This window comes from Urocitellus parryii, chromosome 4 (genome assembly GCF_045843805.1).
Source record: "Urocitellus parryii isolate mUroPar1 chromosome 4, mUroPar1.hap1, whole genome shotgun sequence".
Taxonomy (NCBI): Eukaryota; Metazoa; Chordata; class Mammalia; order Rodentia; family Sciuridae; genus Urocitellus; species Urocitellus parryii.
The window spans coordinates 83,194,076-83,220,128 of record NC_135534.1 but is presented as its reverse complement, the minus strand read 5'-3'; the positions used below and the strand labels follow the sequence as shown (position 1 = coordinate 83,220,128).

At 44.5% G+C, this 26,053-nt stretch overlaps 1 long non-coding RNA gene across 2 annotated transcripts in view; it reads left to right on the top strand.

Moving 5' to 3' along the window:
• The first annotated feature begins 1,964 nt into the window (after window positions 1-1,964).
• LOC113187975 (uncharacterized) overlaps window positions 1,965-26,053 on the top strand; it is a 66,991-nt gene continuing 42,902 nt past the window's right edge. For both annotated transcript variants that reach the window (XR_003301481.2, XR_003301482.2), the window contains exon 1: window positions 1,965-2,057. This is a non-coding gene — a long non-coding RNA (uncharacterized LOC113187975). The remainder of the gene's footprint in view (window positions 2,058-26,053) is intronic.

The following is a 26,053-nucleotide window of genomic DNA, read 5'->3' as shown; positions in this document are numbered from 1 at the left end:
ACAAGGGCACCTTGACAGGTGTGCTTCATTAGAAGCCATTATTGTAATAAAGTGTGAACTTTCTAAGACTTGCATTGCAAGATATGCAAATTTAAGTTGTAAATTATGGCACTTTCACAAAGATAATGTGTAAATTATTAGGAGTATTTGGAGTCACCTTACTAAGGTATGGAATCCTCCATTAATGGCTCTGCTTTCCTCATAAAATCATTAATTTTTACCAGTGGCCTTGGGAAGTTTTGTACATAACACTTAGAGAAAAATAGCATTAAAATGACAATGGATTAAGGCAATCCACACTGTGATGCTTACTAATTTCACATTAGCCACATCCCATGTTCTTGCATTCCTTCTATTCTAGTATGGAGTAAATTTATATGCATGCCTGTCTCATCTACTAGAGCTCAAACTTCTTTGAGGGCAAAGGCTTAACCTCACTCATGACTGTTTCCCTCAACTTTCTTCCACCTACAACACTAAATAGATACTCCTTAAATACTTGCTGAATAAACTAATCCATAACTGGATTAAACCTCTATCTGTTCTGGGGATTTCCCTCAGAGGTCTCATTTTTTTCCTGGGATCATTTCTTTTTTCAGTGTGACAGATGATGGGATTGAGGTGTAGAAAGCCTGAATGAATGCCCTGGGATTGCAGCCAGGGTCCCTCTGAGGAATGTCACTGCACTTCTGTGTGGACCAGGAAGACAACTTCTTGTAAAACTGTGTTTGAGAGAATGTTTGAAAGAAGGGCAGGAAGAAATTAGGAAGGGGCAGTACACAGCAAGGGCCCTCAATCTGTTTACTGGCTCTGACATCCATAAATTAAGCACTTGTTGATGAAGAGATTGACCACAGAAGCCCAAGTGGAAAATCTGTAGAAGAGAGGGTTCTACAGCTCTTATAAACACCAAGACCTGTTCCTAAGTGTGTAGGGGAGGAGGGGCAAAGGCTTGCTTCCAGGGCTGACCTTGCTGGGAAGGTGATTGTCCACAGGTGAAAAGGCAGCTATTATTATAATACATGTTGCATTTTTTAAAAATCATTGTTAGATCATTAATAATACAAGTAACCTCCATTTGCATACTATCATATACATCAAGAGGAGTGTGTACATCCCTTTACAATGAACGATCTCAATTCTCACAATAACCTTACGAAGTAGGTTTTTTATTCTTAATTTATAGGTGAGATAATTGCCCAGCTTCTAAGTGGTTGATTTGAAACCTAAGTGTGTTTCACTAAAGTTCTGAATAACATTTAGCTCTGGGCCTTGTGCAGCTTTGGTGCTGGTCTGAGGCGAGGAACTGTGAGAGTCCCATTTATTTATGTTAAATTTATGTTAAATTGAGCACACATGTGCACGTGTAATTTACAAAAAAACAACTCTAGGCCAGCATTTCTGACCGCTGGTGGCATAAAACCGAGTTGGGTAGAGAGCAGTAAAAATCTCTACTCCTTTGCTTCCTCCACAAGTATTTATTGCGCACTTCGGAATTCCAGGCAGGACTCTGACCTAGCCTTAGGAGAGAGAGCGGTGAGCACGCTACATGTGGTGTTGCTCCCTTACCCACCCCGCTCAGCGATTTTGTTATCTCGTGGGGGAGGCATCCAAAGAAGCAGAAAATACGTCTGCGGGGTGGGGGGTGGGGTGGGTTGACTTCTGCACCAGCTGCGCGGCGCGGGAGGAAGGGCGCGGAGCCGGCTGGGGTTGTCAGGGCAGACTCCCCGGAGGCAGCGGCGGGCCGGACGGTTCGCGGGTCAGTTTTCCGGGCCCCGAGGACCCCGCTCAGCATTAGCGTTGGGGGCGCGGTGGGGCTGGCGGAGCCGGTTGGGCCGGAGGGCTAGCGGGGCCGAGGCCCGGGTGGCTTGGGCGAGCGTTAGGGTTAGGGCGGGAGGATTCGGCTTCCCGGCGGCAGAGGGCGCCTGGCGCTGCGGTCCGGCGCGCCGGAGCCGCCCGCGCGGGCGCCGAGAGGAGAGGCGAGGCGGGGAGCGCGAGCGGCGGCCACTGCCACGTATTCCCGGCAGTGGCGGCGGAGGTGGCGGCGCCCGCGGCAGGTGGGCAAGGGGTGGCCCGCGAGGGCGCGGGCACGGCGTGAGGCGGACGGGCTGCGCGGGGCACCCTGCACCCGGCGGGGTGCGGCGCCGGGACAGCGCGGTTCCCGCCACGCCGGCTCCGCCTCCGCGGCGGGCTGCCGACCGAGGCCCGGGAGCCGAGCGGGTCCCGAGCGCAACTCGTGCCGGCGGGGCGGGCGGCGGCGGGGGAAGCGTGCTGGGGCGCTCTGCGCACCTCCGGACGCGGCATCCCAGCTGCTTCGGGGCCAAGGCCGGAAAAGTTGGGGCGGACCGGGAGCCCGTGTTGGCCGGGCGGGAAGTGCCGGTGCGGAGCGGTCGGGAGGGCCCCGTTTGGGGAGGCGGGAGACTTGGGGCCCGCGCCCGCAGGGATTGCGGCAGGTGTCCGGCTGGGGGCCCAGCAGGTCTCGGGGACTGTGCGAGGCCCCAGAGCGTGGCGAGCCCCGGAGCTGAGGGACCTGCGACGAACTGGTAGCGCGGAGGGAGCTTTATCCCCTCCCTGCCTTGGCCCGGGGATGACTCGAGGGAGGTGTCAGGCCCAGAGTTAGGGACGACTGTGGAGTGTGAAGACCCGAGAGTTCCAGTAAGGGTGGGCAGGGAGGGAGCTGAGCTTGGCTCCCTCTGCGGCCGGGATCAAGTGCCGCCCTTCCCATCTGCCAGATTCACCTCTGAGACTGCACAGTGTTTTTGTCCTGGGGAAGTTGAGGAGGAACAGCCTGGTGGATGATATACTTAGGGGTGTTCCAAGGTGAGTAGGATTAGGATTAAGCAGCATGAAATCATAACTATCCGAAAAAAGCTCCCATCTCTTCGCATACCCTCCCACTCCATTCCCTGTCCAGTTTCTGCCCACACCCAGGCGCCAGGGTTGGGGTAGAAGCTGCCAAACTGCAGGGCACATCTGCTTATGGGCTTGTGGGTAGAAGACATGGCGTTTATTCTCTAGCTGAGGCTGATTATTTCAGAAACAGGTGGTTCTGAAGAGGCTGAATGCCTTATTAGAACAACCTGTGTGGTGCCCCTTGACAAGGGAGATGACTCATGTTGGTTGTTTTTTCCTCTCAAATAAACTTTGTATTCAAGACACCAGTATACCAGGTCATTTGCAGCAGTGATGCAGCTGGAGACTCAGACTGTGGGCCTCTTGAGCTCTTGTTCTAGCCTAGATGTGTTTCTAAGCAGTATGACCTTGGATGAGCCACTTGCCCTGTCTGAGCCTCAATTTTATCAGTGAAATGGGGTATAAAAAGATACTCTGATGGAATCTTTTTGCTTGTGAGACCAGAGTAGTCACACAAAATAAGCCTGTTCTTACAAGGAAATTAGGAAACATTTAAACGAAAACAGACGAGAAGCAATATTCAAAAAGCAAAACAAAAAGCTGATAATAATTGCATACTAGTTTTACATTGTGATACTGTTCTTATGCAGGTAGTTGGTGCAGTTGGCTGTTTGTCTTTATTATAAAGTTGCTTTGTTTAGAAAATATTACCTGTGGACCTGAATTTTTTTTTCTTTTTTTAAACCTTCAAGACTGGAGTGGATGCTCAGTTGGATTGGTCTCTGTAGGCCAAGAACACCTGTAGGACCTCTCATTCCCATAATATAAATTTTCTGTTTGTTTGATGCTGGGATCCTTATGTCACCACAATTCTGCATCTTTTCCTTTCTGACTTGGGAAATGAGCTGATTCCCACTGCATGTGGCATTTCTGAATTAACCTGGTTTCTTTTCAAGTGAGTATAGTAAATAGGCAAGCCTCAGTGCTAGATGCAGCACGTTAAAAATAACTTGAACCAACAATATGTATCTTTTCCACTCCACCCCTATTCCCCATAGTCCCTGAGCAACCTCTCCTAAGAAATGCTTTGGATGTTAAGGACCATCACAGAATTAAAATAACTGCAGTTAAATAGCACATTAATGGTCAAGTCATGATGCTGGAAGATAGGGAGGATTTTTTGTATTCTATCAACTGAATGCTCTTCTCCTGTTAGTAACTTTCAAAATCCATATTGGGTTTGACCACACTTTTTTTTTTTTTTTTAAATTGTGGTGGCGGGTACTGGGCTTTGAAGCCAGGGATGTTTTACTGCTGAGCTACATCTCCAGCCTTTTTTATTTTATATTTTGAGAAAGGGCCTTGCTCAGTTGCTTAAGGCCTTGCTAAGTTGCTGAGGATGGCCTGGAACTTAATGATTATGATCCTCCTGCCTCAGCCTCCTGAGTTGCTGGGATTATAGGCACCTACCACTGTACCAGGCAACCACATCATTTTCATTTTTTTTTTTCCCCTTGGAAGCTGTGTTAGTGGCTATCCCTGAATTTGAGGTAGTGATAAAATGAAATGATGTCTTCTCCAAGTAAAGACTAATTATGTTGGGTCTTTAAAATATCTATAGTGTGAATGTGTATAATTTACTTTAACTGATAAAAATCATGTTGCTAATAATAGTCACCATTTGAGCCCCTGCCATATATTAGGCACTGTGAAGTAAGAAGGAACATCAGTTTATAGGTAAAAAAAAAGCCAAGTGAGGGCACAACTCTGTATTGTAGCAGGTTTGTACAAGTTACTGATGATCTTTGAGTCCAAGCAAAATTTTGTAATGGTGGAAAAGGAATTCTTAGCTTTCCTACAGGGATGTGGTAATTAAATGAAATCATGTATGTGAAAAGAAACATGTAAACTGTAAAGTACGCTAATGTAGGACATTGTAACATAAGCACAGGAAGTCAAGTGAGAAGTGGTCTAGGGAGTCTGGTAGACCAGAATGAAAATCCTGATCCCATTGCCTTGACCTCTTTGAGTCTGGTTTCTTCATATGAAAAATCAGGGCAATGCCATCTGCCTTATGTGAGATGTATGTGTGAATTACAGTGGGTGTTCAGTAAAGGTTGGCTACTCCTTTGTCTCAGTGGCTTTCACACACTCCGGATAATGGGATTGATCAAGTCTTCCAGTAGGAATTGTCCTCAGGGAAAAAAGGCTTTTAAAGTACATTTTTGTTCTTATAAATAATTCTTCTAGCTTTTGCCCTCACCCCAGTGTATTAAGTAAATATTCTAGTGATCATCTAGTCCAAAAAGAAATTGAATGAAACCAGAAGCCAGAATGAATAGGTCTTTGGCAGGAAGTTGATGAATTTAGCTAGTTTCTTTTTGTTCATGGACTTCTCTTTTTCTTTGTGGACTTCTCTTCTTTTTTTTTTTTTCATTGGACATGGAAAATGCACTGAATTTGGGGGGCTTGGGCTGAAGGAGGGCACTGGAACGGCTATAGTGGGTCGGAGAGAGGCAGGAAGGAGATGTAAGAGTTTAATGTGGCTGATGGTAGAAGCTGAAAAGTTTGACATGGAGAAAATTTCTGTTGTATGTACTATTTGACCAAATATAAGGCTAGTTTCCACCTAGTCCTAAGTAAGATTCTCTTCTGGGACTTTGAAGATTTTTGTGCTCTAGGCAGATTTTGACTGGTTGTGGTGGCATCATAAATGAATTTCCATAGTAAGTTGTATGCAGAAGAGGAAATTAAATTCCAAGAGGGTGTTTGTTGTGACTGATGCCAGAATTTCTCTGAGAATTAATAAGATTCAGTCAGCCTATAAAAGTACTCTTAGTTCTCTGAAGATATTAATTAAGAAATAGTTTTTAAAAAATAGAAGTCTCCTTTGTGAGCCTTTGAGATGTCATCTTCCTAAATCTTTGGAACAAATGAAGTCCAAAACATCATAAAGATATATATTTTAAAATCATTTTCTCCCAAAAGTAATGTTTTCTTATTTTCCTCCTCTTACATGGTTTTGAAAATGAATTAATTTTGGTCTCATTCACATTTTGATAGCCTCTTTTAGATTGAGCATGTGCCTTCTTCTGTGTTAATTCTTGTTCATTCATTATAAAGAGGTGGTTCAGCATGGTGGTGGGGAAGGAGCGGACACGCTGAGCAGCTGGGGACTGACTGGTAGGATTGATCACTCTTGGAGAGCTAGGCTCTTCACAACTTAGACTTAACCTTATAGCAGTTATGAGAAGGTGCTTGTGTTATTCCCTATGTACAGATGTAGAAATGGGACAGAAACACATGCCCAGGAAGTGGTTAATGTTAGAGTTGGCTGTGATCTGTGGGATGCCATAGCCTATGCTTCCATCGAGGCTGGAAAGGCTGGCAAGGCTTTCCTCTGCCCACGATATAGGCCTTGTGTCCTGTAGGTTGGGAGTTTCATTAAGAGAGAAGGTCAGATCTATATTCTGGAAAAATTGCTCAGTGGGCTTGGGGACTATGAAGTGAAGCAGGTGGAAAGTAGAAGAGGGAGGAGTGTATTATTCAGCTTGAGACACCATGAGGTCCTGAATGTAAGACACGAAGACCCTGCCAGTGGTGATGGAACACAGGAGACATGTTGGAATGAGAATGGCTCAGTCCCTTTGGATATTGGGTCTGAGAGAGGGAGGAATCATATCCGAGCTTTTCCTTGTCTGACCTTTCTCATTGCAAAACAATGTCTTCAGCAACTAGAATCTCCTCCTCTGGTCTCTGCTAACAGCTAGAAACAGATGTCTGAGTCAATCCTGAAAGGGCCTTGCCCTCTCTGTGCCTACCCCATGGCCTTATCATTCTTGCCATTCCAAAAGCATCACAGAGGTTGAAATTCAGGCTCCTGGTACCCCATTTAGGGATATGCTGTTTTGCTCATTCAGATTTCATGTAAAAAATGTCAAAGGTAAGAAGCTACCAAAGAATGAAGGCTCCCTGGAATGTGGTCTGCACCCCATTTTTGCCTTTTGACCCAGGGACCCACCACAGTGTTTAGTCCTCAGTTCTGACTATTCCTAAGAGCTGATCTGGCCTAGGTGGGGTTGACTGGGAAAGAAGTGATGGTAGGTGAGTTCATAGGGGTGAGTGGTAGTCTCAGAAGAGGAGTTGAGATCACCCTCTTCCAAAGACTGCAGTGTAGCCGGGTGGACTCAGGTGGACCAGCACCAGAGCACAGGGAGATGGTTGACTGGTATTCTCATTATAGGTGGACTGTCACCATGTCATGGATATATTGTTTTTGTGCCCTTTCCTCCTGTCAGTGCCAGATCCAATAGTAAACTTGCTTTTGGGATTCCTTTTCCAGATTGCATAATACCCCTGCCCTTCATATAGTCTGTTCTGGCTCTGGTCTGGTTGGAGATCAGTTGATCAGGTTCTGACTTTATCAGGGCTGCATTCTTTGGAAGGAGACGGCCGTAACCTGAGTTACCTGTGTTGGACCTGACTGCTTTTCACTATCATTAGTCACAGCCTGTCTCTGCAGGTGAGTCCCTACACAGACTGTACACCCACTTTCTGCTTGATGCTTACTTATTCTTTTCCCTGGAAAGGCGACTTCTCTTCCTTCTTTTAAGGTCACCTAGACTTCTCGCTGTGGACTATTGGGGCATCCATCCAGTTTGTCTGGTAGGAGGGCTTGCCAGACAGGACACATGTTTTAATGGAATAAGAATGTTCTTGCCTCTGGATATTTGCTGTCAGGCTTGTCTCTTGAATTTTATGTTTTAGGCAAAGCCTCTTTGCTGTTTTTCTTTTGTGCCTAATAGTGTGTATGTGTGTGTTGGGGGTATGTGTTTGTTGTAATTATTACTGGAAAGCAAAAAAGATACTTATCAAATGTTCTAATCTACCGCAGTGCTACTGCTCTGGCAAGCAGAAAGAATAAATATATATTTAGACAGGATACCATTGATTTATCTTTCTTTTTTTCCATGTTGTTGCTGTTTTGTTGGCAGAACCATCTGATTTGTATACTGGTGCAGTTTGGATTTCAGTAGTCAGTGTGAAAAGATTCCCGGGCTGCTTGCCGAAGTGGAATGACTCGGATGAGTGGGCTTGGGGGCTGCCAGTCTAGGCTTTCCCTGCCATCCCAGGAGCCTGGCACACAGTGCCTTTGTTGGGCAAGTGGAGTTTGACCAGGCCTTCTCTTTGGCTCTGCCTTGGAGCAGCTCTGTTGGTGGCAATGGGAGGCCTTTCTCTGTTGTGGGGAAAGAGAATTCTCTTTAATGCTGGTTTTGGCTCTTATATAATCCTGTGGGGGTGAGAGGGAGGAAGGCCCCAGACTGGTGAGTTTAGGGGATGACAGGTTCAGGGTAGCACAGGCCTGCAGCTCCTCTAGAACTTTTGCCAAAGTTTTCTTTGCATCCCCTGTTTCCCTCCTTCCCTGTTGATCCCCATCTAGTCTGCTATCAGTGGCATAGAAACTGGATTTTGATAGCCTTGAGTCAGTGCTATAGTATGGCATGGCAGCCTGTTTATGTTGATGGTGCTGCAGTTTCATGTCAGTAAAACTGTTTTGGTGGTGGTGTTTATGATTAGCTCAGTTGCTGTTTTCTTAAATGATATAGACAATACCTGATATATTCTGCTTCATACCCCACCCTCTCAGCCATGTAGTGTAGAATTACATAGAGACATGTCAAGCCCCCTTCACCCTGCATGCTTCCCTGCCAGGTCCTTGGAGATAAACAGCTTCAGTAGTTTCATGCATATCCTACAACTGTTTGTCATGTTTGTCAGCCTGGGTAGACACACACACACACACACACACACACGTGGTTTTTTTTTTATAAGCCTAAATCCAATCACATATATTTTCCCACTATTTGATTTTTTTTCACATAATGTATATATTATATATTAATGTATAATGTATATGTTGGAGATTTTTTATGCATGTAACTCTCCTCTGTTCTCTATTTTGTCTTTTATTTGTCTATAATTCATATGTATATCATAGTTAATGAATTGACTTCCTAGGAATGGACATTAAACTAATTCATGTTGCTATTATAGCTTTATACACACATATCTGAGTGCATGTGTTTCTCTAGGAGTAGATTTCATTTAAAATGTTGCAGCAGTATCCATGCTGTGCTCTGCAGGGCTGTACTGGTTTAAACTACCAAGAGTGTATGAGGTTACCCATTGGTTGCCATTATACTCAGTGAAAGAAATAATCCCGTTCAGTAGCCATGTTAGTGATCACTGGTGAAGTTGTAGCACTCATTGTTAAGCCTCTGGAGCTTGGTGATGAGATTTCAGACCTGAGTGGGCAGGTCCATAGTAACTGTGGAACTGAGCTCACCAGGACCTTGGCTATGCTCAGCATGGTGTAAGCATCATGCTGCCAGGAGCAGTGTGGCACCTAGAAACAAGTGCTGCTGGTTGCATGGTCTCTCCACTTTCCCTGGAGGTTAGGTACAGTAATAGGACTGTTAAATTTTGGTATAATATGCCACAGTGCTCTGAACCTGTCCTGTGGGGACTTCAGGTTTAAGTATCAACTAAGACCAGTCTGTCCTATACTGCTGAAGTAGGAATTTAGATGGGGATCTGAACTGGGAGAGGTTGTGCTAGAAAATCAGATGCTTTGGCTTCTGAGAAAGACTCTGGGAATGTGGTGAGGCAAGATTCCCTGTGGAGCAGGTCTTTCCTTCCAGCTATGCAGTCCTCATTTCCCCCTACTCCTGGCTTGCTGTGGGAACATCCTGACAGTTTGCCCCTTATCTGGATGCTTTGGGAAGAAGTAGTGGTTTCTCAGAAGGCATTTGGGGACCTAACAGTGTCAGTGGAGGAAGCCTGCACAGATAGGCCTATTCTAGAGCCCTCGATGCAGGCCAAGTTGCCCAGTGTGTTTGGCTTACAGGACAACAATATCATTCACCTGTCACCAAATGGGGATAAGAGAGGAGTGTGGTGGAGGCCACCTGGGTTGGAGAGGAGGCTCCAGAGTTTAGCTGTGTTGGAACCCAGCTCCTACCCACCCCATATCGCTATGAGACTTGAGCAAAATTATTTTATTTCTGTGGGCCTCGGTCTCCTCACCTGGAATCTAGGAATACTACTAGTGCCTACCTCACAGGGTGATTGTGAGATTAGAGTAATGCTTATAAAGCTCTTGGCATATTATGTAATTAGTACTCAGTAATTTTAAGTAACTACTTAAAATTAATTATGTTTATGTTCCTTTTTCCTTTTAAAAAAATTGTGTGTGTGTGTGTGTGTGTGTGTGTGTATTTTGTTGTTGTTGTTTTTGATGATACTGGGAACTGAACTCGGGGGTGTTTTAGCAGTGACTTACATCCCCAGACTTTAAAAAAAAAAAAAATCTATTTGAGTCAGGGCCTCACTAAGTTGCCCAAGCTGACTTCAAACTTACAATCTCCCTGTGTCAGCCTCTCAGGTAACTGGAATTATAGGCATGTGCCACCCAGCTAATAAATGTTTTAAATGGATGACTACAGGTTATATTTGCTAAGTATAAAAATAGGCATAGTCAGGGTAACATTGAGGAGGGGAGGTCAGGAGATTAGTAGCCACCTGGAGACAGATGAGGGTTGGAGTTATTAAAGGGGTGAAGGTGGGAGGTTAGGGAGCCTTTGGTGGGACAGGAGAGTAAGTTTGGATATCCCCTCACATACCACTCCTGGTGTGAACCTCCTTCTCAGTGCATACCAAGGCCCCAATGCAAAGGACTTGTCACTGTTTTTAGGTGGATTCTATGCTGGGAGATGCTAGTAGGGTGTCTTCCCTTTGTTTGAAGCAACGGAGTGAGACCTTAAATGGGCAAGTGGCTGCCTCAAACCATAATCTGTGGGACAGGGTGGAAGTGAATCCAGGTCTGGGACTCTAGGGAGTTGAGACTCCTTTTTCTTCCCAATGCTGCCACCCATTACCCATTTTCAGATGTGACAAAGGAGAGCCATAAGGTATTAGGTGTGCTATTTACTCCTCCTGAGGCTTTTTGAAATGAAGTCACTTAAGTGCAGGGAGGGAAGTAGGTGATTGTCCAGCGTGAGACAGCTTTGGGATTCCGACTCGGGCCTGCCTGTCTCCAACCACACTCATGTTCTTTTGCTTCAACAGGGCAGGCCTCAAGTCAATGTCCACAATTGGTTTCGTTCTCCTGGTCACCTGTATTCACGCTGTTCTGAATGTGCATGCATGTATATGATGGCAAATTTATTTGAAGTTCTAATTTGTTTGCTTATGGTTTACTCAAACCAGCTTTTTGAGGTTTGCAAGTTGAATGTGGAGAAGGCTGTACCTAAGGGTGGCAGAGGAACCCAGCGTTTTGGGGACCAGATAGAGAAAAGACCTTGCTCTCAGGAGCTGAGTTTTGTAGCTGAACTTGTGGTCTGCGGGCCTAGGGGAAGTAGAGCACCCAGTAAGGCCTCAACAGAACCTGAACAGAATGTGTGACCTGTGGATAGGTCTGCGACATGAATCTGGATAATATATGTGAAGATTGACTATGCAAATGGGATAATAGTGGCCTGTGGTGTGAAAGGTATTCAATATGGTATGTGATAGGCGCTGAAGGTGCTGCCTTGAATGGCAATCAGCAGAATGGAGACTTCACCTTGGCTCTGGAGGTCTGAAAGGGTTCTCAGAAGAAGTGTAAATAAAAATGAACCTTAGGAGGTAGATTTGATTTAGCCTTTAATCCATGCTGCACTTTAGCAGATAAGGATACCAAGACCCCAGAGGTGAGGTACTGTTCTCTAGTTACTTGCTCGTCGAGAGCCAAGCCTGGATTCTGCCCCTGTCCCACCACACAATTCCTATGTGTTTAGTTCTGATATGGCACTCAACACCTGGTTGGAGTTCAGTATTAAGTATCAAGTGAAAGAACCAGGTCTCAATTCAGTTCTTGACCTGGCTCTTCTGTGAGTGCAGTTAGAACATTAGCCTCTCCATTTTGCCCTGTGTAGGTTGAGTGTTGCTTCCCTGCCTGCCTTCTTTTTTTTTCAGAGAGAGAATTTTTTAACATTTATTTTTTAGTTTTTGGTGGACACAACATCTTTGTTTGTATGTGGTGCTGAGGATCGAACCCGGGCCGCACGCATGCCAGGCGAGCGCGCTACCGCTTGAGCCACATCCCCAGCCCACCCTGCCTTCCTTCTAAGCTTATCTTTATTTGCCCAGAATTCATTTAGCCATTATTTCCTGAGCATCTACCAGGTGACAGTTACCATTCATGTGCTGGGAATTTTGTACTGAGTGAAAGAAGCCAAAATCCTATTTTTGTGGAGCCTGAATTCTGGTGAGGCTGATGGACACTGAGTAATCACAATACATGATATGTATATAAGTTTCCTCCAGCTGCTATAAAAAGAACCAGAAACAATGGCTCCAACAACAGAAATTTATTCTACCACAGTTCTAGAGGTTGAGGGAAATCTCTTCCATGCTTCTGTCTTGGCTTCTGTGGTTACTGGCACCCATGCTGTACCAGTCAGTGGCAACAGCTCTTGTTTCTGCCTCTGCCCTCACATAACATTACATGGGGTTCCTCCACATCTGTGTATTACGGTTTTCCAGAGATACAGAACTAGTAGGAGATTACTGCAACAATATGACCTTATTGTACTGGGGTTCTCCAGAGAAGCAGAACCAATTGAGGTATGCAAATATATAGAGAGATTAAGTATGTTGGCCCACATGATTGTGGTGGCTGAGAAGTAACAAGAGCTGCAGTTAGCAAGTTGCCAACACAGCAGTGCTAATGGTATAAGTTCCAATCCATGTCCAAAGGCCTGAAATTGGGAGAGGAAATGGTGTAAGTTCTAGTCTGAAATCTGGCAGGCTTAAGATCCTAGAAAAGCCAATTTTTCAGTTCAAATCCAAAGGCAGGAAATGACCAATGTACCAGCTCAAGCAGTCAGTTAATAGGGTTCCTTCTTACCTAGCCTGTTGGTTCTGTTCAGATCTTTATTTGATTAATGAGGCAGTTGGGAAGGCAATCTACTTTACTCAAGTCTACGAATTCAGATAGCCACGTCATCCAGAAACATCCTCACAAACACAGAATAATGTTTGGCCAAATGTCTGGGCACTCATAGGCTAGTCAAGTTGACATAAAATTCATCACACTCAACAAACTATGTTTGCACAGACCCTGTTTCCAAATAGGGCCCCATTCTAAAGTTCCAGGTAGGTGTGAGTGTTTTGGACACTCAACCCCAGTGGTGTATGAGAGGGTGTGATTGCTGGAGAGCAGTGCGAGTGCCTGAGCAGAGGGGAGGTGGGTTGCTGAAGGGTGGCCAGGGAAGCCCCTGGGAGAAGGCTGTGTTTGTTTTCAGTCTGGAGGTGGGAGCTGGTGTATGGAGAAAGAGGAACAGCAAATGCAGAGGCCTGGGACCTCCAGATTGCTTAGGGACAGTGCAGTGGAAGTGCAGTGTGGGTGTGCTATGGGGAGGCCATGAGGATATAAGGTCCAAGAGGTCGGGGTTATAGGAGGGGACTGAAGATCAAGGAGGTCCTTGCCTGTGTTTGTTTGCTCTAGAGGGGTGGGAGCCACTCTTGTGGCTGTGAGCACATATAAAGGCAGGATAGAGTGGATCAGCTCATAGTAACTGTTTCTAGGTTTATAAAAATGGTTGGTACTCTGTTGACCCTTGATCCACACTTACTGCCCTTGTTCTTTCTGGATGCCTTTTTACTCCTCTCCTCACACATAAACCAGATGCATGAAAAGTGTGAACAGATGTTAGACAGGCTGCAAGGTGGAGGGCTGCCTGGGGTGTCTTGTGGACACCCTGCCATGAGCTGCAAAGCCTCACTACCGGTGGTGGTGGTGGTGGTGGTGGTGGTGGTGCTCTTTCTCCTCCAGCCCCAGGCCTGCCTGTTGAACACAGTGCTTATGGTTCATGTGCTCATCACTCTGGGCAGATTTAGAAAATGCTGAGGTCAGTGTGTAAGCTCAGTGTGTTCTGCTTCTAGTATGCTTTTGTGTGTAAAGTCACTGAGCTGTGGAAAGAGTTGAGTCAGCTTCCTTGGTCAGTGGGCCACATTTGGCCTTGAAAATACAGGGCAGGGAGTAGAGGCCACAAGGACATGAGGGGAAAGGTAGTGAAGTGTGGTACATGGGCCTGGGACCCTCTCCACCACCCACTTTGTAACTGGCCTCCAGAGTCTTCGCACTTTGTTCTTGGTTGTTCTGGAAACACTTCAGCCTGCTAACAGACATTATCAAGAAGGAACTCCAGATGGAGGTTTGCCCTCAGTGTACCTAGTTTAGGGACTGAAGTTGCTGGGTCAGTTTGATTGCTGAGGGAATCATAACTTCAGATTCCTTGGCCTAGAGCTGAAAGGAAATTGCCTTATCTGTTTGACATGGAATTTCCTCTTTGAGCCTCCAAAGGAAAGGGCCTGGAGCTGAGTGATGAAGGCTCCAACGAATTGGGCCAAAGGTGGGCCTGCTTTTCCACCTCCTGAGTACTGAGTGCCAGGAGCAGCCCACGTTGGGAGGTTATTGGGTGGCATTGTCACTGTGGCCCCTCTGGAGAGCATCGCTTTAGAAGATAATCATGTGTAAGCAGAGATGGAAATAGAATTGCCCTGTGCCAGGAGCAGCTGCTCTTCTGTAGTATTTTGGGAGTTGCCTTTGGGTCAACACGCAGTCTTTTTCCTTCTCTCTCCCAAGCAAAACACCCATACAAAGCCAAAGTTGTGAAGGCTATTCCTAGCTAGAGGGGAACATTACAGATTCATTCTGTGAAAGAGTGATTCCTTCTGCACAGTTATTTTTGGGGTGCTTCCCCTAACACATCAAAAGAGCTTCCGTGGAGGAACTGCATTTAAATTGCACAGCCTTTCGCTGCCAGAGCTGCTCGGGAAGTTCTGACACGGGTGACATCCATCAAGATCTATGGGGTCTTGCTTTGTTTTTTTGTTACAATTAGAACAGAGAGGCCTTGCCCAAGAGTAGGGGCCAGATGAAGCTGCAGGTATTCCCACAAAACAGCTTCTTTATCCCCTGCCCAGGGGTGGCTTTTGTCTCTGTAGGTGTATCCCAAGCACTTAGTATATGAATACTTGTTGACAGGCAAGATCATATTGGATGTGGGCCCTGACATCTTTGTTGGGCTCTGAGCTTGCTGCATGGTGTGATTTAGCTTCTAGTCTTCAGATTGGGGATGGAATGTTAAATTATGGCCTCATCATTGCTGCCTTGGGGGGAAGTCACTTGGCTCTCTGGGCCTCAAGTTATCTCATCATTAACCTGGAGGTGGAAGAATGGATGGAATGAGTAACTCCTTTCTTTGTCTTTCCCACCCACTCTGTGCAGCCCCTTTGCTCTGGCTCTCTGGTCAGTGGGAACTCCTTGAAGACAGGGCTTTTCAAGGCAGAGGGAAGCATAAACTCTTGTTTTGGGCAGCTTGACACAAGCTCATGGCCTTCAGCTACAGTGCTTCTTGATGGGCTTCTTCCTGTTTGGCCAGACATCCAGAGTTCTTTATGGGTAAAAGATGATGGGGAAAAGAGGAGCAGGTGCAGAGGATTAGGCTAAATCTCCACTCCAACCCTGGAGGCTGGTGTCTCCAGTTGCTCAACGTGATCTCCTTGTTCTTAGGTTTCACATAACTTTCTATCCTTTCTTTGAACAAAGGCCCTTTATTTCTAAATGTTTTTATGAGCATTGTTTTTGCAATTACAAGTAAGTCAGAAAAGAATGGATCCTGATTATAAGATTGTATGTACATTAGGGTCTAAATTTGTTAAAAATATCTACATAGGAAAAACACTACAAAAATCATATTTGGTTATCCCTGGATTTGGTATTTTAGGAAATTGTATCTATATTTTTTGGCATTTTCTAGATAGAACATGTATTTTCTTTATAGTAAAAATGATTAAAATTACTGTTAATAACAAATAGCTACTTATTGGAATTTAGTATGTGCCTGACACCATAAGAATGTATCATTACAGTCTTATTTAATCTTGTTATTAATGGGTGAGATAATTTTTAAAAATACAAATGTTAACTAATTTTTGTTATCATGGAAAATATACACAACATAAAACTTAACCTTCTAACCATTTTCAAGTGTACAGCTCTGTGGCATTAAGTATATAGGTTGTAAGATACTGTTTAAAAATTCCTTATTTTATAAACTGAGATTTAGAAAAACAAGTTCCTTGCTGCATTGGCATCCGGTCATTGTGACAAAATACCTGTGTTAAATCAACTTAAGAGGAGGAAAGATTTTTTTAGCTCATGGTTTTGGAGGTTTCAGTTCATGGTCCTTTGGGCCTGTGCTGAGGCAGTCCATCATGGTGGGAGGGTATGGTGGAGCAACTGGAAAGTAAAAAGATAAGCAGGGTCTTTGGTCTCAGTACCTCCTTCAAGGGCATGCCCCAGTGCCCTAATTTCCTTCACTTGGCCACCTCCCAACAGTGCCAAGGACTGGGACCCAAACCTGCAACACACAAGCCTTTGGGACACATTCAGGATTCAAGCTATAACATGAGCCTGAGTTCACAGAGCTAGTAAGTTCCAGAGACTGAATTTGGATGCAAGACAGATACTCAGAAGAAGGACCTCTAGGCTGTCTGGTTTGTGGCTGTTGGAATCCATGATTTTTTTCCTTCCCCTGCTTGCCACTGAGCATAGAAAGACACTCATTGATATCTGTCTCCCCTGAAACTTCTAGGGGTTGAGTTTTGTGTATCTGTCAGGGATGTGTGGCTGACAGGTGCCACCTGTTGATGGATACCAAGGTTAATGCTTTGTGTGCTTCTGTCTTTGTGAAGAAGGTTGAAGTGCGTGGGCTGCTGTGCTGGGAAGGGTATGTGCTAGAAGGTGTCCTGAGTGGGTAGAGAGCAGTGGCTTAGAGCTCAGATACATGACTTGGTCGGGTCTGGGTGCGCCGTGCTGGGTAATTCTGGAGAATGAGCCTTTAACTTGGAGTTAGGAGGTCTGTGCTTCAGTCTTGATTTTACCGGGTGATAGATGTGCTTTGGACTCAATTTCCTCATGTCTAAGAGGGTGATAAAAGTGCCTCTTCTGCTTGCCTCCTGTGATGGTGGTGATGATTAAATGCCCTTATGTTGGGGAAGACTGCTAAGTAAATGACAGGGCATTCAAGGAAGTTTTTGTGATGGGAGTTTTTAGTGTGTAATGGAGATGGGGTTGTCTGGGGCTGACCCCAGAGATCTAAGAAGGGTGGATTTGGATGTGAAGAGTGGCAGTTTGTTTTGCTGTCAGCTTGCTTCTTCTGCTGTTGTGTGGCTGGTGATGTAGTGTCCACTGTCTACCTAGTGTTGTTCTACTTAGTACCGAATGCTCTGAACTTTACTGAAATTTGTCCGAGCCAAATTCCTTGGATTCACTCTGCCCATGGCTCACATTTCCCTTACCGAAACAAACTTTAATTTAGATCATTTTGTAGCTCCACATTGGTTGAACGCATACAGTGACTTTCCCTGGCCTTGTCTGTCTGCTTTGTCTTTACAGCGAATACCTGTCTGCTCTTTTCTCAAATCTCAAGTATCTAAGCATGTGAGTGGGTCAGAAGAAGCTCAGCTTTTTATTGGATCCATTTTGTGCAAGACACTGTAGAACATTAAGATAATGAACTGTCAAAGACAACTACGCTCCCCGTTTCATAGGGAAGATGTGCAGTTTTGAGGATTAGGGATAGGTAACTATAGTCCTTGGTCCTCATGGATAGAGGTACATGTTAGGAATAGTCAGAGTTGAGCTCTTAGCAAGACCTCTGTGACTTTTTGCTTTTTAACAAAGGTTTGAATCAGCTATCCTCAAGTGGAGTTTCTGTCTAGCTAACCTGAGACAGTTTTCAAGTCATTGCTGTTGCAGGGCATGGTTCAACTAACAGGAAGGCTGGGGTTCGTGCAGGGCTCTGCTGAAGTAAACATCTGTCTCTCACTCTCCCCTAGTTTTTGGCTTTGAGAATGGTACTCAAAGACTAATTAGGTCACAGATATCTATTTTGAAACTGATTGAGGCTAGGCTGCATGGACATTTAATTTCCGGATCAAATTCTGATGGCCTGGTTTGCCCAGGGGTTTGGCCGCAAGCACCCTCTGGTTGGCAGTGAGTGTATTTATAAAGTGTGAAGAGTCAGGTGAACAGACACTCCAGTTCTGTAGGCATCCAGGGCAGCAGTAGCCGAGAGGCATTAACACTGCAGGAAGTGGGAGTGTAGTTTTTCCACTCTGCTTTCTTGAGTTTTCTTAAAGTTGTTGATCCTCATTAATTGCATGAAACCATTTCCTTTTAAGGAATCAAGTTTAGTGTTTATCTAACATTAGTTTGTCTCTGCTATAAGTCAGAGTTGTTGATTTACTGTGTGCTGAGCCTTTTGTGCCATTTTTTTCTACCTTACAGAAGAAGAAACCGAGGATCAAAGTGGTGAGTGTCAGTAGCAGGACCTGAGATTGGAACCTGTGCTTCTGAACAGTTTGGCCTTTGCACTATAGCCTGGGGAATAGAAGACATCTTGTCTGGAAATGAGGAGCTCAGCTGAGTTCCTTGGCCTTCCTCTCTGGAGAGGCCTGCTGTGGGTGTTGGGGACACAAGACCCCCAGGGGTGGGGGCAGATGAACCTCTGTGTGGAACTAAAGTCATGTTTCAGTCTGTCACTCTGGAGTGACTGGATTACAAAATTCTCAGTTTTCACTCTTTGTTGGATTTTCTCCTGTTTCACTGTTTTTCTCTCTGTTATGCCCAAGACCCTAGGTGGGTGCAGGGAGGTGGTGAGGCCCCATGAGACCACACAGGTGGTGACAGCATCAAATAGCCACCTCCTGTGTGCATAGCTGTTGACCTGAGCATTCCCCCTCTTCCACTTTCCCTACACTTTTGAGGAGTAAATACGAGTCTATGGAATCGGCATGTGCTTAGTCCTCCACAGCTTTCCCCCACGATGACAGGAATGCTGCTGCTTAAGGTCATTATATTTGTTGATGTGCCTGAGTCTTGGGTAGTTTGCAAGTATCCTCTCATCTAGTACTCCCTGAGAGCCACCACTATCCCCAATTTACAGACAGGGATTTTTAATGGAAGCCATGGACGTGACACTCTTCAGTAGCATAATTTTGTTCATGTTATAGTTTCCTCTGGAAGTTTCCTGAAAAACATCTGAGAAGGTGTTTAAGTCGGCTTGTGGAGAGGGTGAAAGAACGCCTCTTCAGAGTTGTCTGCCGCCTGAGGGGTTCTCTGTCAGGAGTGTCTGGACTCATCCTGGGTCCTCTCTGAGCATTTCTTAACTGTGAGCCAGGCATGGCTACTTAACCTTGCTGAGTCTGCATTCCATAAAGTGCAGATAGAAATAATATCTAAAAGAGGCTGTGGTAAGATATAAATGAGAGAGCATATGTAAGATCACCCAGGGCTTAATTAATGGGTTACTATTTGTCATTTAGTTTTTTAGTCATCATGACTTAGAAAAAGCACAGATCTCAATACTAAAGTTGAGGCCTGAGAAACTCCCCATTCCTAGGATCAAAGGCAACTGACCTTCCCTGCAAACCTTCGCCCAAAACAAGAAGGAGGATAAAGCATAAAGAACCCTTAGTTCAGGTAGAATCTTTCTGAGCCTTCCCATTCATTTTGGTCTTGGGAGTTGCTGCTCTAAACAAATCCATGTTAACCACCTGGCTTCTCAGAAATGCCTGGGCCAGTGGTTTAAAAATGAATTTCCAAAATAGGATTTTGGAAATATTCTAATTGTGCATATTGGATATATCTCGCCTTCAGTGCATGCAGCTTCACTGATTATATAGCTGTCTTGAGGTAACTTTTTCTGCTTGAGGTGACTTTTAAAGGCCCCCTGGCCTCACCTCTCAAAGACCCCCCACTCAAGCATCTGATTCAGACTTTCAACCACCCAATGCGAATTCTTTCTCCCCCTGATTTCCCTCCTTAGTTAAAGTTTGAGTTAGAGAAGTATGGGGGAAATTCCAGAAGAGCCAGGAGAGGGACCTGTGAGTTTGATCATTAGGGATTCCAATTTTGTGTATATTTGCGGTGTGATCTTGAGCAATTCTCTTTACTTCAGGCATTGAGGAACTTGCAGACTGTGGGGGATGTTGGCTTGCAGATGTGCTTGTGCAAATATTGCTGTGGGTACAGACGATTATTCTTTTCTTCAGAGGTTGAGTCTTGGCATGGTGGTGGTGGTAATGGTGGCTTTTAAGTCGTAATGCATTATGAACTAGAAATTTGCAAACCAAGTTTTCTACTGCTAATGGGATTGCAAACAGGATTAAGGACTGGGCCCCCCAGTGTGAGATGTTTCTCCTTGGTCTCCCAGATTTACACCACCTGGGGTAGTTTATTTCAGTTATGTGCATATCATTCTCCTGCCTAGCTTGATAGCAAGCTCTGCAGTGGCAGGGACTTGGCCTGTCCCTGTTGTATCTTAGGCATCTTGTATCAGACTTCTATGTAGAATACAACTGACATCTACTTGAACGATTTGGGATCACTTCAGATGGCAGAAAGAAGGCAGATTAGATTGTCTTGGCAGCTGCAGCTATTTATTTTGCAGAATTGCCTTTCAGTCTTTGAGCGGGCGGAGGTGGTGGTGGTGGGTGTACTGGAAGTCCCTTGGGGCCAGGGATGCTGACTGTGCTCGTCTTGCCTACTGCTGCCACATAGCCAGACTTGTCTCCCTTCCCTGCACCAAGTCCACAGCCTTTCCATTGAGAAACATGGAACCCATCTGTCTTTCTTTACCATTCCCTTTGTCCTTAGCCCAGTACTAAGTACTCAGCTGCTTGGTTGGTCTGTTGAGAACTCATTATTGTTTCCTGTACAGACTTAGAAGAACAGACAGAACCATGTTAAGGACTGTTTGCAGAATATGCTTCTCACAAGGAAATGCGAGTGTGGTCTTGCCCTTGCGTTATGGATGAGGAAAGCAAATTTACAAAATACCACCCCCAAATTGTGTCAATTTGGACTTTAAACTGAGGATACTGGGGAAATAGCAAAGGCAGGGAGGGGCTTTCTCTGAACCTGCCTTATCTGCCTGAAGACAGATCAACCAAAAGGAACTCAAATGTTATGAATCCCCTCCCCTTGGGTCTCAGCAACCAGGGAAGATTAAACTTGTATCACAGGAGAGGAGACCCACAGAAAGGGAACTGGAGAGTGACACCATACCTAGGCATTCAGTTTTTCTAGAAATTATTGGCTCTAAGTTGCCTGCATCTTCCTATGAAGAGGGACTATAAGCTTCTATATCTTCCTGGGTTTTCAAGTATGTACTATTCTTTCTTTTTTAAAAAAATATCTATTTTTTAGTTGGAGTTGGACACAAAACTTCTATTTTATTATTTTTATGTGGTGCTGAGGATCGAACCTAGGCAAATGCTATACCGCCGAGCTACAACCCCAGCTCCTGCACTATTCTATGCATTTATTCCTATGCAGTAAATAAATGTATAATTTTTCTTCTATTAATCTAGCTATGGAAGGTTATTTCATAGACTCAAAGCCTTAAAGATTAGAGGGAGAGTTTTTATTTCCCTACAATACAAAGCATTTGATAGTGAAGAACTGGAATTATGAAGTCCAAGAGTCCTGGGTTTGAATTCTGTGTGTGCAGTGTCTCAGTGGTGTAACTTTGGGTAACTTCCTCCGTCTTTCAGCTAGATATACAAATGGCACCTACCTTAGAGGTATTGTGAGCATCAGGTGAGAAAAATTCTTCAGTGTGGTGATGGACATCTGATAAGCAGCAAGTAAGTGTTATGTGCTGCTCTTGGTGTTATGATTAATATTTAGGATTACGTGACTCACGTTGGGTCCCAGCTGGAGCCAGAACCCCTGCAGGAGTTCTAGAGCTCTAGCTCTGTGATGCTTGTGGATCTTGAACTGAACTTGTAGCTGGAAACTGTGGCTTGGTTTTGGCAGTAAAATGAAGTGGATGATGCAGCTGTGCATGCAAGGAGATGTCCTGAGTTTGTAATTTAGAGAGAACAAAGACTTCCATCAATAGGGAAGTGGAGCTAAGCACAGTGGAATGGAGAATGTGAGGCTTTTCTTGGGAAAGCCAGATGCTCTTTATTTCATCAAAATCAACAGTTTCTGAAAACTGAAGGTAGCAATGTATGTGCTTAGCTTAAACAGGTAGTTTTACATATAGCCCAGTGATATTTTAGTGGACGCTCCAAGATATGGAAAATGCTGACTTCTGCAGTCATCTACTGGGCCTACCAGCACCACTGTGCACTCAGAATTAATCACTTAAAAATATGTGACTTGTTAAAGGTGTATGACTCTGGACAAAAATCCCAAAGGGACTGGATTTTAGAATTGGCCCCTGATTTTCAAGTCTGGGTCTTCTTATTTCTGTTGTTCAGGCTAGAGAATAATCTTTCTTTTCCCCCAAAGTTAATGATTTTGTTCTTTATATCCTTAAGGCTGATTGTTTTTGTTGTTTGGGGAGAATATGATTTTAGATACTGAAAATTACTTAATGGTAATTTTCTGGCTTATACTTTAGTTGGAAATATGAGCCTTCTCCCTTGTTTGGAAGCAGCATAGTTTAGGTCAAGTGTAATGGTTAAGAGCATATATTTTTAGCCAAACTTAGGTTCCTATCTTGTCTGTGCTTCCAACAAGCTGTGTGACTTTGGGCAAGGTCCTTAACCTCTCTATGTTCTATCTGTAAAATGAGCTAAAAATATTATTATTACCTTATAGGTTGTTGAGAGGAGTAAACTGGGTAACATATGTAAAACTCTCCATATAGCATCTTCTAATGAAGTAAATAGATGCTATTACTGTCATTATTGTCAGTATCAATGGAAGGCCTTCCAGGAGATCATGAGTCTGGACCTGGCTTTGCCATTGTTAACAGTTGTCCTGGGTGTGTTGCAGAATCTCTCTGGATCTCAGTATTATTTGAAACAAGGGAGTTGCCCAGACACTACAGATGTGGTCTATTTCAACTTTCTGCCCTCCATGTTGGTTGCCTTGTTCCTTGTCAGCCCTCTAGAGGGGATGCTCCCTGCTAGGATTGAGGAACTCTTTTTTTTAATAGCTACTCTGCTAGCTGTTGGCCCTGAAAACCCTTTTTTTTCCCCCCTTGATTTTATATTCTTAATGTCTTTCCCTCTTCCTGGCTCTGCCACATGACTCTCATGTTTTATCTTTTTTTCTAGTGTATTTCAGATTGAGGGTCTGTCCTCCTGTTGGATTAGAATCAAGGCTCAGCATGGCTGGGCCACCACGTGGGATGTTCCCATCACTTTGTTCTTGGCTTTCAGATGGTTTCTGTTCTATGCTCCCTGGCCTCAGCCCCAGCTCCACCTGCCTCTGAGGCTGAACAGGAACACCCTGTCAGGAGGAAGGAGTGGCTTTTGTGATCCGTAATAAACTGCCTTCTTGCTAGGTTTACTTCCTGGCCTTTGGTTTAGCTTGAACTTTAAAGAGCTTACCAGAGCTAATCTCGGTGTCATTTTATATTTTGTGCAGACTTTTTTGTTAGCTCTGACTTTTGCCAAAAGTGGAGCTGTGATATTAGTCTCTGGCCAGCTGTTGATGTTTCAGGCTTATCTTCAGGTTCTCCCAGACAGAATGCACAATGAATTAATTGAGCTATTTTTCAGTCCACTTCCTTCTAATTGAACACCTGCCCAGTGAGTGCTGCAGCTCACCTCCCATTACCTGATTTGCCAGCTACCCCTGCCCGGTCAGTGTCTTGCTCCTATCAGCAGACTCAGTCTTGTCATTTATAGTTGGTTACTGTGTTCTTCAGAGAGCTTTTTCTCCTTGGCTGAATTTAAAGGTGCCAATGCATCCTCTTTAGGTATAGTCCCTCTGCATTGCCATCTTGCTGCTGCCAGTCAGAATTATTGGTGACTCTAAGCTTCATGAAAACTGCTGAAAGACCAGGTGCATAATGAGGGCACATGTTTCCTGGGTTGGTGTTCTCTCACTTTTCTTTCCTTGATCTCATACTGTTTCTAGCCAGTCGATCTTAAAGTGCTGATGATGGTTTAGACCCAATTAGAAATGATCTTTTAAGGCATAGGACACAAAATGGTGTGTTTTTTAAAAACTGCTGACATTTTTTACTTTAGGGACTTACAGTCTCTAAAGAGAAAAATGAGAAGGAGGGCAAGGGAATCCAGTCATCCCTGATCACAGAATGTGGTCCTTGTTCATGGCCTCTGTTTGTCCTCTGACTGTTTTCTTTGGTTGAAAAGTCTTACCACCAACCATGTAGCTCCTAGTAGAGTCCTGTCTAGGTGTGATTTTGTTGTTAAAAATATCCTGGGGACATAGCAACCCTTTGTTAATTATTCCAAGGAATTGCTTGCTTTAAATTTCTTTTTGTGGTATTCCTGGCCTTTTAAAAAAGTGGTGTACTGTTTGTGTTCCTTCTGCCCAGATTTGAATATATTAAAAAATGGAATGAGAGTAGAAAAAAAATGTTTTTAACTTCTTTGACTTCACTGTGGTTTTGTATTTTGCTTTCAGTTTCCTTTTGACTTTTCCTGGTGGAATTAGAAATTTTCAAGATATTTTAAAGGGGCATGGTTCCTCAAAAAGTTAAACATAGAATTACCACAGGACCCAACAATTCCATCCTAGCTATGTACTCAAAAGAATTTAAAAGAGGGACCCAAATCTTCATAAATGAATGTTCTTTATAATAGCCAAAGGTAGAAGCAACACAAGTTTCCATTGTTGAATGCATAGATATACAAAATGTGATGTATTCATATTTATAGCCATAAAAAGGAATGAAGTACAGACGTGTGCCGCAGTGTGGTAAACCTTGGAAACATGATATAGGGGAGAGAAACCAAACACAAGAGGCTACATACATGTAATTCCATTTTATTATAAGAGATATCCAGAATAGGTACATCATGCCATAGAGACAGAGGGAAGGGGGGGCACTGACTGCTTAGTGGCTGTTGTTTTTCTTTTGAGGTGATGAACATGATAGAATGACACGTTCAACACAGTTGTACAGCCTTGTGAATATCTAAATGTCCCTGAAGTGTACTTTTCAAGAGGGTTTACATGTTATATGAGTTTTGCCTCAGTTCCAACAACTCAAAGGTGCAGCCATATATGTTCTTGCCATGAAAGGCTTTTAAAGTGACACCACATAGAAATTATTCTCTGGTGAGGCCCTTGAATATGGGTATGAGAAAGGAGTGCGGAGTCTGTTGGCCAGGGCTGGGATCTTGGCTTGTCACTCAGCCACCAGGTAAGTGAGCCCTGCATGTGGCCTCATCACTCTGTCTGCTTTTGTCTTCTGTAAAGAGGGCTTAGAAGTAGGTCTTTCCTTTGAGGGTTGCTATGAGAATCAGATGAGATAATGGATATAAAATGCTGAGCGCACTGGCAATGCTTAATAAATATTAACCTTTATCTCAGGGCTGTGGAAAGAGAAGGAAGTGGATTCAGGGATGGAAGCAAAATTTTAGAACTGGAGAAGAAATGGGGATTGATATCAGCCTCTAGGTTTAGGTTAGATCTTTGAGAAAAGGACAAAATCATCCTGTTCTCTAGACTCCTTTCAGAAGTCACCATAACCACTTGTGGCCAGTGCAACTCATGAGGGCTGACTTCTCCCAACTACAACAGAGTATGCAGACACACTGAGGACAGTGCCTGGTGGATGGCAAAGGTTCTGGAAGTGAATGAACCAAAGAAGGAAAAGCTGGCGCGTTCTGGCAGTCTCAGTAAGGCGCCTGGGATGGTGGCCCTGCACACTTCTCTCTGAGCTGCCTGCTCTGCACCAGGTGGTCTTGTCATCTGGAGCTGTCCAAGTCGGCATTGGGCACACCCTAAGATGTGCCCACTTCTTCACTTAGCCTACTGATACTTGCAGGGTTTTGAGATACTGGCTTCGCCTTCATGGGCCTGTTGTGTGTTTCTGATTCCTGCTTTTGTCCTTGGAAGAAACGACCTTATCCCCTGGGCCCAGGTGGACGCTGCAGCTAAGTAGAGGACTGAGGCAACCTGGACCTCAAATGCAGCTTCCATCCTTCAGCCGCAGGGGAGGAGGGCAAGTGGAGTGGCGGGAAGGCTAGACTGACCCTAATGTAAATAAATAGTTTTTATTGCTTCTTATCACACAGTTGTGGAGTAGGGATCTCTAATTTTGGGATACTACTTGATGTAAATAGCTTGTTGATCTCTTTCCTAATTCTG